Below are 13876 nucleotides of genomic sequence, written 5' to 3'. Positions count from 1 at the left end.
CTCTCTCTCTTTCTCTCTCTCTCTTTCTCTCTCTCTCTTTCTCTCTCCCTCTCTCTCTCTTTCTCTCTCTTTCTTTCTGCGCCCTCAGTCGAAGATCATTCATAAGCCGATTGGGGGCCGTGATGTAACTTTTTGACAACTTGCCAACACCGGCGAACACCAGAAGACCGGGTCCCGGACAGTATGGCGTCACGCTTCTTCCCTCCATTCTGGGCGTTCTCCAAGTCCTGCTCTGCCTGCGTCGAAAGTCGATTCCGGGCATCGTTCGATCGGGAACGGGATTTGGAAAGGGTACCGCGGCCCACTGCCAGCCTACGGACGAACGTTTCTTTCGGTGAACTTCTATTTTCAGCACACGGCACGGCCTGTCAAAATACGGGATTGATCCAAATAACCGAGGGCTCCGGGAACCCCCGCGGTGCAGTTTCGGCGCTTTGGGTCAACCGGTTGGGTCCGGAAATCGTGACCAATTTGCTGCCGTTGCTGGGTGCTGCAGTAATCTACCGACCTCGCGGCTACGGGCGTTAAGTGATATTGATGTGTTTTGATGTGGAACCAGTGTCCTTGCGCTCTTGCGGATGCACAAACAACCCGGGCGCAATTGGTTGGAACAAAATGGCCTCTTCGTCCGGGGCAGTTCGCCAAAAAAACCGTGACCAGATTCTTTCACCCTCGTTACGGTGAAATAGTACTGGGGCCGTTTAGGCGTGAGGGGATTTTTTTAGTATAAAATAAATTGAACGGAACTTTATTAGTACCTTAGAACTTTATTTAGGACAGTTGACTAATGACTGACACGCAGTGAGCAGCTGTGAGAAAAAAGCGAAATAGCAAATCTCGTCTGATTGTGATAGAAGCCACAACACGGGAATGTTTCAGGCGGCCAACGATCGATACTGGTCGATAACGAACTCGATAGTTTTGAACACATCCGGTTATGTGGAAGGTGCTGACAAAGTAACGCCAGAGTTTTTTTAACCAAAGCAGAAATGTGGAAAACTTGTGGATTTAAAAAAAACATACGTCAATTGGCAACTACTAGCATGCTTATTTTAAATAATAAGTCTCAATTAGTTTGACTAAATTTGAAAATTGGCTCTCTTGACTTGATGCTTGACTAAATTGTAACAAAACAGATTCTATGGAGTTGTGACATGGATAGAGCAGATAAGCTAGTTACAGCGAATCACGCAAGTAAGCTTTAGATTAATCGGGCACGTTTTGCTCGTAAGACTAAAAATCCCAAATTGTTAAACATTATTTATCAATCGAAATCCAACCTTGCCTAATTGATGAACTATGTTTTGTAGTGTTGTAGTTACGATCAATTGATTGATTTCCCACATGAAATCAGCACAAAACCATTTGGGAGCATTCATTCAATATTCATGTTCTAGTTGTCCCAACAATGTTTGAATAATGCAATGCAAACATAGTTTGAACAATAGTTTGAGTATTCCACGTAGGAGTATATCGCCGCATTGAAACGTTTAATTGATCGTAATGTCCATTAGGATGAATGAAGGGCGCCTCTGTTGCGCTCCATCTAGGTTACGGAAACCGGACAAAACGACAAAGAAATAAATGAAAACCCATCATCCAGTAGAAGCGATTCGTTCAACGGCGTTAAAAAGTTTTCACAAAGGAAGCCGTCCATCAGATAACCGAGAGCCCCCGTTGAAAGTGTCTATTCCACTAACAAACATATTTAATTTAATTAACAACACCAGCTCCAGTTTGGCCTTGGCCTGGGCCTGAGCCTCGCGTTATGTGCCCGGTTCCAATAAACATGCATTTTAGCGATTGAAATAAAACTAACATATTCACTGTGGGGGCTTGCGTTGGGTTCGGGTAAGCCTTCCAAGTCCTTCCAATCGCCCGCGGTCCCGTGATGTCCGCATAATTAAACTCACCTTCTGTGAAAAGAAAGAAAGCGAAGTAAAGTGTGCGCAAATTACTATCCGGCAAATTTGGGGCGCCGAGCCCTCTGGCTGATCGGGGCGCGTCGGTTTGGTTCATTTGAAATTTAAATGCGCGAAACAGAAACTGGCCACCGTGCACACGTTCACGTTTGTGTGCGGGAAATAATGTCCTTTCGCAACGCGATGCCCTCGGCCCCCGGTTTCCGGCGAGGGGTCGAGAGGGCTCGGTCCAATAACCTCCTTTCCGGTTCCAGGAAGGGGTTGTTGTTGCGGGTGGCCGGCGGCGCTCGGCGGAAAACTACCACCGAAAAAAGCCCCCGGGGGGCGGCATAATCAACGGTGGCCACAACACGAAACTTTGTCATTTCGAAAATTGTACACTTTTTGAACTTTGTTTACGACGGGCCGCCGGGATCCGGGGGTCGCTCTCGGATGTTCGTTGTTTATTGTATTTCTTTGCCCCGAAATCCACGACGCCCCGGACCGCCCGTTTTTACAACCTTCAAGCAACCGGCCACGCTTCTGCGGGCTTCGACAGACCCATTTCTGAGTGAGTGTGAAATTCTTCTGGCCGACACACCGACGGAGCGCGGAGGTTCGACCGAGTCCACCGAGGCCCCCGGAAGGGCCCACCTTATATTCTGTCTGTCCGCGGTACGGCCGATTGGCGAAACTCTCCGGTTTCACCCGGATTTCGGGTTCCAGGAAAAAAGGACCAAAAGGTGTGTCGGAAATGGAAATCCTCCAACCCGCTCCACACGTCCACAGCACCGGGTACCTCGACGTAATCAACCGGTAAACATCATAATTTTCGTCGGCTGCGCGAATGCGCGTAACTTTCGACAATTTCGCACACCATCACGGCCCACGGTGCCCACGGCTTTTATTCGTAAGTTTGTTCGATGACGCAAAGAAGAAAAAAATGCCGAAGAATTGGGCGGGAAAAATGTAATTTAGCAGTCCCGAGAAGCAACCGATGGCCTCACCCAGGTAGCCGCGGGGCAAATTGAAATGGAAGCTACCATCAAACAGTTCACCGCGCCATTGGCAAGGTTTTTCGGGTGAACACGGTTTTTCCTGCGCCCGTTACCCTTTTGATCCACGCACTCGGTGCGGAAAGGATCAACAAAAATCATCTGCTTAATCATTTTCAACGTTTTCTCATTTTCTCGGCCAGACAAGTCGCGCACTTTGAAGTGCGAAAGAAGTCGCCCACTTGCTCGATTCAACTAATTAAAAGTAAACCATTCGGAAGCGTTATCAAAAATTGAAAGCAAAACCGTTTACTCAAAATTTCCCGAAATGATCGGAAAGTCCATCCGAAGAATCATTATTTGCGCAACTCCCATAACCGCGGCGTAATATCTCCAACATTCGGTTTGTGTCTCCAACGTACACATTAGGGAATACATTGCCAAACAGCAAATATCCTTTCGATGCCAACGACGAACTCGATTGCCTCCGGCAGCCTCCCGGTTCACGCTCCGTTGGCAGTCAACTCGTCAACTTCCGTTCGGTGGCCTCCGTCTCGGCCATCCAAAAAGCGTCCTTGCGTTTCGTCCTTGGCCAACTCATGGGAGATGACGACCCAATAATGATTGATGAGTTTACCAACGAGCGAGCGATGCGATGTTTATTTATTAATTTCTAATCAATTGGCCAGCGCGGGTTCCGTAGAATTGAACAGTCCGATGGGAGGTTTAGCGCGAAATGAGCTGTCCCAGCCAGCTAGTTGTTGGAGATCGTATCAAGCTTAGCTTCCCCGGGTATGGTTGAACTCGGAGTTGATAAGAATAATTTAAAAAATTACGTTGAATTAAATGATTTAATTTAAACTGATTTAACGCACGCTTTTGATAGAGTCCCTCGTGCTACACTGCACAGAAAAAATGCATAAGCTTCGTTGTGTGTGGAACCATACTGTATAATGATCTACTACTTTTAAAGATACCTTCTCCAATCCTTCCAGTACCCTACATTGTAGGTACGTTTATCTAGCAGCAAAAAACTCCAAGAACTACTCGTTCCGTTTGACCGTCAGTCAAACTAACCCGCTTATTATGAATATAAACTAAATGAACTAACTATCCGCAGGGCTCGCTCTGTTCGATCTTGATGCCATGCCAACAGAGTTTGAACTGGTGATATCGATGACCTACGTGTTTAAAGACATTCTACCATAGCTTTGGTTTTTGGTTTGGGTGGTTGGAACTTGGTTGGGTGGTTAGGCCCCCTTCAATGTCGAAGCAATCACGTCGAAGCAGGGCAATCGAAGTAAAGAAGCATACGTTTACATCGAAATTATTCACTAAACGCTTTCTTATTCCGTTACTTATTCTGATCAGTTACTATTTTCTTTTGAACTTTTCATTATTTTTCCGTAAGCTCGTTTTTTGAATTTGCACAAATAAATATAGTAATAAGATAGCTTATTTTGTGGCAAACAATAAGTAAGTTTTAGTAAGTTAGGTTAGTTGGGCCAGCTAAAAACTCGGTCGAACGCGGTGTTCTATTTCTTTTGTGTCAAACCCAGACAAAACTTTTATTTGTCCATCGTCAATGAGATCTAGTTTTGAACTAATAATTTTCGATTTAAATTCAAGTCGCGGTAGGCAACAGAGGCAACAACAACCACAAACAAATCGCAGTCCCTAAGATAATTGCCATGCTTAACGATTCAATTGGGATGTTAAAACGCGGACAAGTTGGCGTTCGTTGCTTTCGGGCATTGTTCGGGCAACCCGGCCCGGCCCGGTGATCGGTGACAGCCACGTTGACAAAAAGCGGTCGCGTCCGAAAAGTTAAATGATCCGAACGAACGAATCCATTTGACACCTAATTAGTGACCATTGATGCGGAAACACAGATCGTTCTGGTTAAGCGCGGCAGCAACCCGGCTCCGAGACACAAATTAACTGGCCGAACGACCGTTCCTGATCGGCCGTGAGTCGAGTCGAGCAGCAAAAAAAAAGAACCAGGAATCCTCGTCCTTCGCGGACGGTCAGCGCCATCAGCACGCCACACACTGAAGACTTTCTCCACTGGATCCCCTCTGGGTGGCGTGCCGGTCCACGTTATCGATTGTACGTCGTCCCTAAATTGTTGTCCCGCCTGCAGCAAGCCTCTTGGCAGGACCCGTGGGAAGGCGCACAGAATGCGAACATGGGGTTGCCCAGCCCAGCGGCCAAGCGTAAGCCCATCTTTCCTAAATTTAAAACGTGTCCGGAGCGCAGGACCCGAACCCGGACAGTGGAAAGTAAACAAGCGCAGAGCGACTCGAACCTAAGAGCGGAAAAAGGACCGTAGGGCGCAGTCGGCCGAATCCCGGGTGCCGGCGGCAGTTCAAGTTGAAATTGCACGCCAAACGAAGAGAACAAAAACCAGCCACCAGCAATTGTGAAACGAACGGGAAAAAAGTTTGATAATAAAATCCTGACCTGAGCGCGAAGTGGCGAAGAAAATGCGAATGGAAAATCGAGCCATCGTGTGGAGGCGAAAATGCCAACAAAACCGTTCCGGTTCGGTGAACGTACAAATCGAAACGCGACTCCACGAGCGGCGAAATAGACGAAGCGAAAGTGGAGCCCACACAGCCCAGCTGACCAGCGAAAATATAGTGACCCAGGATGACGCGCTGCCAGGGGAAATGGTTGAGCTAAGTTCCGGCAGCCAGTGGACCAGACCATCATCAAACTGTGGCAAGGGCTGCGTGTGTCGGGTCGTGTCCGACTCACCACGCAACTAAACGCAATCCTCTGCAGTGCGATGCAAAAATGCATCCGTCAGTAACATCGCACAAAACTAGAAGGACTGCTCGGTGAGGAGAAAACCAGGTCGGAGCTACGCAAAAAATGGGGCCCAACAGGGCCCGCGATGCAATTTCAGAACCGGACCGGAGTCTCCCGGAACCCAGACACCCAGTGCCACCAGATATCAACTGGGTCAACTGGGGCGGCTGGGGCAGCCATGTCTAGAGTTCGGCCCGACCGGGAACTTTTTGCGCCCACGGAGGAATGAAATGAATTTTCGTACCACGTGCCCACGTGTAGAGCGCCCTCTATCGGTGACACCATCTACTGCGGCATAAGCGGAGCACCGGAGCAAAAAATCGGACGTGGGCGCACGGGGGCAAGTTTTCACAACAATTTCTACGTTCATCTCTTGTGTCCTCTGGGCACCGTTTTTGTGCCTTCGCCGCTCGCCACTAGTAGTAGAGTCCAGCCCCAGCTTCACGTTGCGGACTGCCGACTCAAAGTTTTGCGCTCTCCGGTTCCGAGCAGCAGGCACCCAGAAGAACCCCAGGCTTGCCCCGAGATGGATGAAAGACCGGATATGGCAGCAAGGAAGCAGCAACACACCGAGATGAAATGGCTCGCCATTCCGAGATCGACATCTGAGAACCGACTCCGAGTCACACTCACGGCACAGTTTGAAGTTTGTTGCCCGTTGCGAGGCGTTGCGAAACGGAACGATATACCATTCTCGGTGCATAAAATGGTCGAATTAAAAATGCAAATTTCATCATCGCTCGCTTCCGACATTTTAATAAGTTTCACCAGAGCGGAGCTGCAGGAGCCCGCACCCTTCGGGTCGCTGGAATGCCCCAAGCGGCGGCGATCTGCATAAGGAAATGCATTAGTGCACTCCGACGCAACCGTAAACGCACATTGTCACCGTCTGTCTTTCCTGGTCCTTCAACGCGCTGCGAGACGGTGCTCTGATTGTCTACGGAATACGGGCGGGCGTATAGCATAACATACTCTCGCTCGCCCTCTTCCTGGAGTTCGCTTTTTTGTCTAGATTTAGGCGCGGCGCTTTGATGGCGGCGGTGTACACAATGGCACGCCAAAAAGTATGCAATCCGCAAACCCGAAATGAAACCGAGCAGCACATTCGTGGCACAGCAACACATCGTGGCCATTTTGTGGCAGCACGTCAAGTGATGCTGCTGCTGCTGGGGTTTGGGGTTAGCAATTATGAGCAGAACAATAATTGTTCTTTATGGTAGCGCCGGGGAAGCGCCCAGCCCGCCAATGTCGCCTATGGTCGCGCTGCTGGACTGAAAGGAATGAAAATGAGCTCCATTTCCTATTGTTTGTATCTTTCGGTTCAGCTATTTCCCGCACAATGTTGCTAGTGCTAGTGCCCCTCGGAGACGGAGTACGGGAACGTTAATTAAATATTTTACACGCTTTTAATTAAACCCACAAAGCGCGATGGCGACCGGGCCGCTGGTATTGTTAAGTGAAAGTCCCTCGTTTAGAATATTCCGAAAAAGATAATGCAATTACACTGACCGTGCTCTCAACCGTTGATGCATCTTCCAAAATCTTGTTGATTCTAAATCTCGAAATGTTGCTCTATCGTAGAAATGTTAGGTGAATTATAAAATGTACCTCAATTACTTTCACTAAAAGTATCTTTCGAAGAGTGCCAACAAATGAGCCAAAATCAGTAAAACCTTCGAAACTAAAACACACAACAAACAAATAGTAAACTAAAGGTGTGCAAATAATGTATCGAAAAGAAGACATACAAAACTCCTATAGAAAGGCAAAGATAAATTAACTCCACTCGGTTCGAATGAAAATTCAATCGAGCCATCGATCGAGCCACTAAATAACACCTTCCGTTACATACTTATACACTGTGCAGCAAGTTTATCGTCCAGCTGCCACTTACATTATGCACGGCCACCAGCAAAAAGTTTGAGTCCTTTTACCAAAAATGGAAAAAGAAGGACAATGAAGGAAAATTTATTACTCGGGTGCAAAATGTACTACCAAGTTCATTTACTTCACAGCAGCAGTCACCGGTCCACAGGCGGCCCAACACTTGCGCTCAATTATGGCCCGGAGAGGTCATTGCCGTAGCGTTTGGTACCAGGTGCACTTCCATTTTTCATTCCTCCCCCCTTTTAACCCGAAGGATCGATCGGAGCCATTTTCGGCCTCGTGATCTCGAGCCCACAACAATTCGGCGCTGGGGCCCAGGAAGCCCAGGAACCCCAATGAGTAAGTTTACCGCAGACGCCGGGCCCGTTGCCGGGCTGAAGTTTATTAGAAAGAATATTGCGGCGCCATGGACTTCGACGAAGCCCACCCGACGCGGGAACGTATGGAACGCCTCGGTCGTTTTCTTCGCCTCACTCGCCGATGGAAAACTCCCACGGCACGGGGAGCTTAGACAGGGGAGGGGCGTTTGTGGACGCGCAACCTGGCAGCCAACCTTGGGGGGCCGCGGGCCTACGGGCTGCTTTTAATGAAGGTGTTAATTTGCAAATTAATTTTCATGAGATGGAATAAGTTTGTTTCGGGCCCGCTTGGCGGATCGGCGAGCGATAAAGCAGACCCCTAGCATTAGCTTCCGCCAAGGCGTTGCAACCCTGGAAGAGCGTGGCACTTTCAGGGCTCCGGGGCAACGGCTGTTGGTGCTACGAAAAGTTGGTCGGCGCAATCGGCGCAACCTGATGCTGGTTTGCATACACCGGGCGGCAGGATGCAGCCTTATCTTGCAGCCACTCCATGCCAAGGACCAAGGTGCTGGTGCTGTTGTGGTAATGGGACGCTCCCTTCAAACGGGATCTCAACCATTGTTGTGCCCGGTCCGACAGCTCCCTAATCTTGCTGAAGCCGTGCTGTGCGCGTTCGGAACGCTTTGGAATGCGCAACAGCGAACCCGTGAACTATACTAATCTAAGCCAGAATTTAGTTAAAAGGATTTGCACTCGGATTTTGATCAACTTTGCGTTAACTCGTATAGGAGAAAATAGGGACGTTGAGCGTATCGCATTGCATACATTTAGGGGTATTTGCGAAGAACTGAGCATCGAACGAATCTGGCGAACGGAGGTGTTTACTAAACTTACTCCTGTCGAGACTTTCTTGACATTTCTGACCTTTTTGACTAATTCATACACTTTTTCCTGTATTTTTTGTAGTTACCTATCAGCTTTGACGAACTCATTAGAGTACTATAAATTATTTGCAACTCATGAGAGTTCCAATTGGTGTTTCTACAAAAACTTGCACAAACGCCTTACGCACCAAATTCTTGTTGATTTATTGCTCTAACTCCGCGCCAGGTTCGCTCCGCCCCGACATGCCATAATAGAACTGAGGAGCAATTATGGGAACTTCTTCCTCCTTGATTGGCGCATAAAATCGATTCAATGACAAGCCGACAAGTGAACAATGCGACAGAGTGATTCCTTGACTACCCGGCACCACCCCTGGAGTATCCCCTGATGGCACCAGCTCACCTGCCACCCAAAAGGACAATTACTGGCGGGATCTTATTAGGTGGAACACCGTACCATAAACCTCGGGTTATGGTCCGTGGTGCCGACTTCCCCTCAGCGAAAAGTGAAGGATGGATCACGGCGAAAGAGCAGCCAAACAAAAAAGATGAAGTAGTCCCCGGTGGCCACCGGGCCCATTCTCGCAATGGAGTAACCTGCCAACCTGCGGAGGCGGCGAGGGCGAAAAACGTGTCACAGTAACACCTACCCAAACATCCAATCAAGCGTACCAGGAAAGGTGTGACGACTCATCGTGACGTGGCCGTGAAGGCCGTTAACTCCCTCAGGAAGTCCCCGACGGCCCCACAGGTCCCCAGCGTCGGGTACTGAAAGAAACGGCGTTATGGTGGGTAAATTTATCACATCATCCGGTCGCACCAGTTAAAGCCACACGCTGACCCAGCCAGAATGGGGCGTGGAGCAGGTTCAGCTGACAAGCTTGTCGGGGAGTATATAATTTTACCGGGCGGAACCTTTTTTCCCCGGCCCGCCATTCGGCGCAATGGTCCAATGATTTGGAAAATTGAAAAAAAAAGGTGCTACATGGTGGTGGGTATCTCCGGGATCACGGGTCCACGACACGTGACGGACTTTCATCGAGCTAAGTAGGGACACACGCCTAGATCAGGAGGAACGTGGAACGTGAGCCACAAGTTTGGGCCATACGAATTCAATTACTACGTGCCACCTCGGAAGAGCGCCAAGTACCATTAGGCGAGAAGTTTCCAAATCCTGACATCCACCTGAGAGGCCAGTAATTAAACACACATCATCAAACCGCGTGAGGCTGGTATTAAAAATGTTTATCGACCAATCTTGTCTCCGGTTCCGGACCATGGAGCCGGCATGTTTACGTTAACCCTGGGACGTTGGGTGATGAACATCGACCCACAATTTCTGCTGAGGTGGGACCATCGCCGGATCATGCTTTTGCTGCCCTTTTTGACAGTCCAATGTCACACCGGGACATCCGTCACGCCGGTGTCGATGGTGACCCGCAGGTCTGCGTGCGTGACCTGCACACACCACAGCAACCTGAGGGAATAGGCTGAAGGCCACTTACGGTTCTTTTCGGGGGGTGGCGAATGCATAACGGGTTACGGGCTAAGGCCGCCCCCTGAGGGCTGGCAGAGGTTGGGACAGTTAACACCGAACCCAACACGGCCACCACCCCAGATAGGCCATCCATTTTCATTAGGCCTCTGAACCCGGGAACCCCCGGTAGCCGCGCAAGGCAAACAACCTGAGAAAACCGCGAGTAATGACTTTCATTTGGGACGATTAATGGCGCAGGTCTCGTCCTCCACAATGGGGCGCGGTTTAGTCCTCGGCAGGAGTTTGTTTTGGTTTTTTTTTTTTGCTTTTAGCCGGATCTTCGCTTGGCTTCTTTTATTTAAGTAAATTCGTAACGCGCTCGCAACACCTGCATCTGACGGCTCGTCGTCGTCGTCGTCGGTCGGGTTTTGCGTTTCGTCAACAACGACCCGGTCCCGGGGCTGTGCGACATAAAACATGCAACACATAACCTCTAAAAAAGCCCAAGCCGACTAAGGTGTGCACACCCGAGACACACGTGCTTACACAGCTGTTGGTTGCGGCACTCCGGCCGGCACTCGGAGCGTCGTCCTGCCAGCGGCAGGACCTTGCACACATCCCGCACGTATTTGCGCACGTTGACAAACTGCCAGAAGTAACCCGTCCATCAGCCGTATGTCGTAAACCGGGCCCGGCCCTCGGGCTCGGGCTTTCTGGGGATCCACAAAATGGCAGAAGAAGAAACTCACCCAACTAGAAGGAACGCCCAGGTCTTGCGGTTTGCTTACCGTGTCTGCCAACAGCAAGTCTCACGTCACCGCCAAAGCACCACGCCACTCCCGAAACAACAAAGGACGGGTTGGTCCGGGGCTTTTTATACCTCTTCCCGTTGCTTGCGCTGTTGCTTTCCGTATTTCCGTTTCCCCAACTAATGGAGGTTTGGAGTCAGCCTTCCGAGCGCGTGATACTAGAAGGGGGGAACTAGTAAGTATTGCAGCGCTTCGCTTGGCTTTGAGTCGTGTCAAGCGCCGAGCCGACTATTACGTCATGTCGAGCGCTCAAACCAGCGTCATAAACGCCGCGCACGCTGCGAAACAGTATTTGAATGAAAGTGAAATGAATGAATCATTTTTCGAGGGGCCCATCATCTGCCCGGGCCCTCCCCCGTGGAGCCTCCCGAGAGAACACCTGATGTTAATGTCTTCAAGTTAGTCACGGAGCAGCAGGACTCGCCCGAGAGATGGGTAATAAATGCCTCATAGAGTTTACTAACCAGTCGCTTCCCAAGAGCTTCTCCGAGCACCGGCACGGGACACGGGTGACTGATGGAACCGAGCTTACGGTCGAACGTAATTCGATTTATCAACCCAACGGACTCTCGCTCTCTGTCCCGGGTGTCCCGTTACCGGGGAGTGCTCCAAAATCAGACAGACAGCGGCCTAGGTCTGGTAAGTTCATTAGGCGTGCCGATGAAGGAGCCAACTCCCGGCCGGCGGTCGCGTCCGGAAGAAATATGAGACCTTGCTGTGTGCGGTGATACCCCGAACCCCGTGCTGAACGATGAACTTTCGGCGGGACCGATCTTTGATAACCCGTTATCGGGGAAGCAGGCACGCTCATTTATTATGTTACATCGCCTGAACAACATTAACGCAGGACTCGGTTTTTTGTAGGGGTTTGTTCCTCACGAGAGTGAGGAATGCCATCCCGACGGCACGGAACAGGGATTTCAAGGACGCTGGAAACCCAGGTATTATTATTTGCCATTCGGTGTTTTACGAGCGAGTTTCCATTTGCTGAAGATGGTCACGCCCGAAGATGATAATATGACTAACTGATACGTAGTTTTAGGGTAAGGCAATACTAGGGAAGGAATGCCTTTCAACTGTCAATTTTTCATCCGCCTTTACTATTATTTTAGTTAGTTTACTGACCATTCATTAGATAGCTGAAATTAATCTGGAAACTCGTTGGCGCGTTCTCGTTCCTCGTTTCCAGGTTGGTTCAGATTATTAGATAAGTTCCTTTCTTGATCTAACTTATATTTAAGATCATCTACACTCACTTACATACAAAATTCTTCATCAACTGTTAATCATTGACTAAGCCTGTAGGAAGCTGCATTACTGAGTCTAAAAGCACCAATCCAATCCTTTGTCCAAGCTAGGTACAACTAACAACAAACGCTGCTGCATAATTCCCGTTGCTACTTTAATATTTGAATATTCTAATAAAAGAGCAAGTTAATATTTTCAGATTCATATATAGCATACAGCCATAAAAGAAATGATTTCTTTAGGGTCTCATTGGAAGAAACGACAATGAATCGTTGGAACAGCGCACATAATAAGATGTGGTAAAGGAAGGTTTGTATAGAATTTAAAGTACTGCAACCTTAATTACATTTACTTCATTTCGTAACACAACCTAGTTGGCTGATAGAAATAACAACATTACTTTAAAAAAGGTGATAACAAGTTAAAATATCTGAACTCAATAACTGAAAAGAACATTAACATCGATTACGGTAAATATTACTATTGCACGAAGTGCATGGTTTTAACACTGGCTTGAAATCAAGTATTTGAATTTTTATTTCTTCATCCAAATACAATATAAGCTAAACGAAAAGAAGTTGCATGGGCAAATGATGTAATGATTAAAAAATAGCAACTAATTTGTGATTAACTTAAAAAAAATACTTGAAGAAAGAAGAAAATGATATGCTTAGCACAATGAAACACATTAAACCACTCGGATAGCACTCCTGCACGCCTCGTTAAAACGAGCAAAAAACATTAGCGAAAATGGCAGTAGTGGCAACGGCACCGCGCACACTGCATACACTTGAAGGAACTGCATTAAATCTCACTTGCACCACCCTGTTCCGGTGGCGCCGTCTGTTGGCAGTGAATCTGCATGCAAAGTTAAGTCACGAGTCCATACGCGACACCAAAGCGACTCAGCACAGCAGCAGAGTAACTTTCAATAATTGTTCACACATTCCCATTAACAGGCACCCATGTCCCATCACCGCGATCTGCTCCCTCTCACCTCTACTGCTACACAGAAAGGAACCTAAGGTACGGCAACTTAGTCCAAAATGGCTCACCCAGCGGAACCCAGTTACCAAAAAGCAATTAAAACTTCGTCTTTGCGTTTGCGTTTAAAAAAGTAACATTGTTTTGTGCAATTCTAGAAATTCCAGTTCGGAGTTAATGTGGAGCGGCGCACAGTGGCCGGAACGTCTCCTCGATAGTGCCGGTAGTAGGAAGTCAACATCCAGTGAGTGAGATACGATTATTTTGCGTGAAACATGAGCTCGCTTAATTCCTATTACTGTCACGGCAAAAGGCGGTTCGAAAGATCATTTACTGCGCATCACCAACTGCCACGTGTCACTCGCTGGTGTTTGCTACAAATTTCGCATGAAATGGCTGTCATTTCGGCAAACGTCACCCCTGGTTTTGTTCCCGATCGGTAGACATCACTTGAGAGACCGCATTTTTCTATGCCGATATGATCCTTGAGTTTTCTTAAGAAAAATCTTTTTTTACGTTGGTCTCCCAAGAAGCCATTTTGGGTAAGCAATTTTGAGTGGCTCATTAAAGTCGGACGC

The sequence above is a fragment of the Anopheles bellator genome, chromosome 1 (assembly GCF_943735745.2).
Source record: "Anopheles bellator chromosome 1, idAnoBellAS_SP24_06.2, whole genome shotgun sequence".
In the NCBI taxonomy this organism is placed as follows: Eukaryota; Metazoa; Arthropoda; class Insecta; order Diptera; family Culicidae; genus Anopheles; species Anopheles bellator.
Note: the sequence above shows the minus strand (reverse complement) of the source record.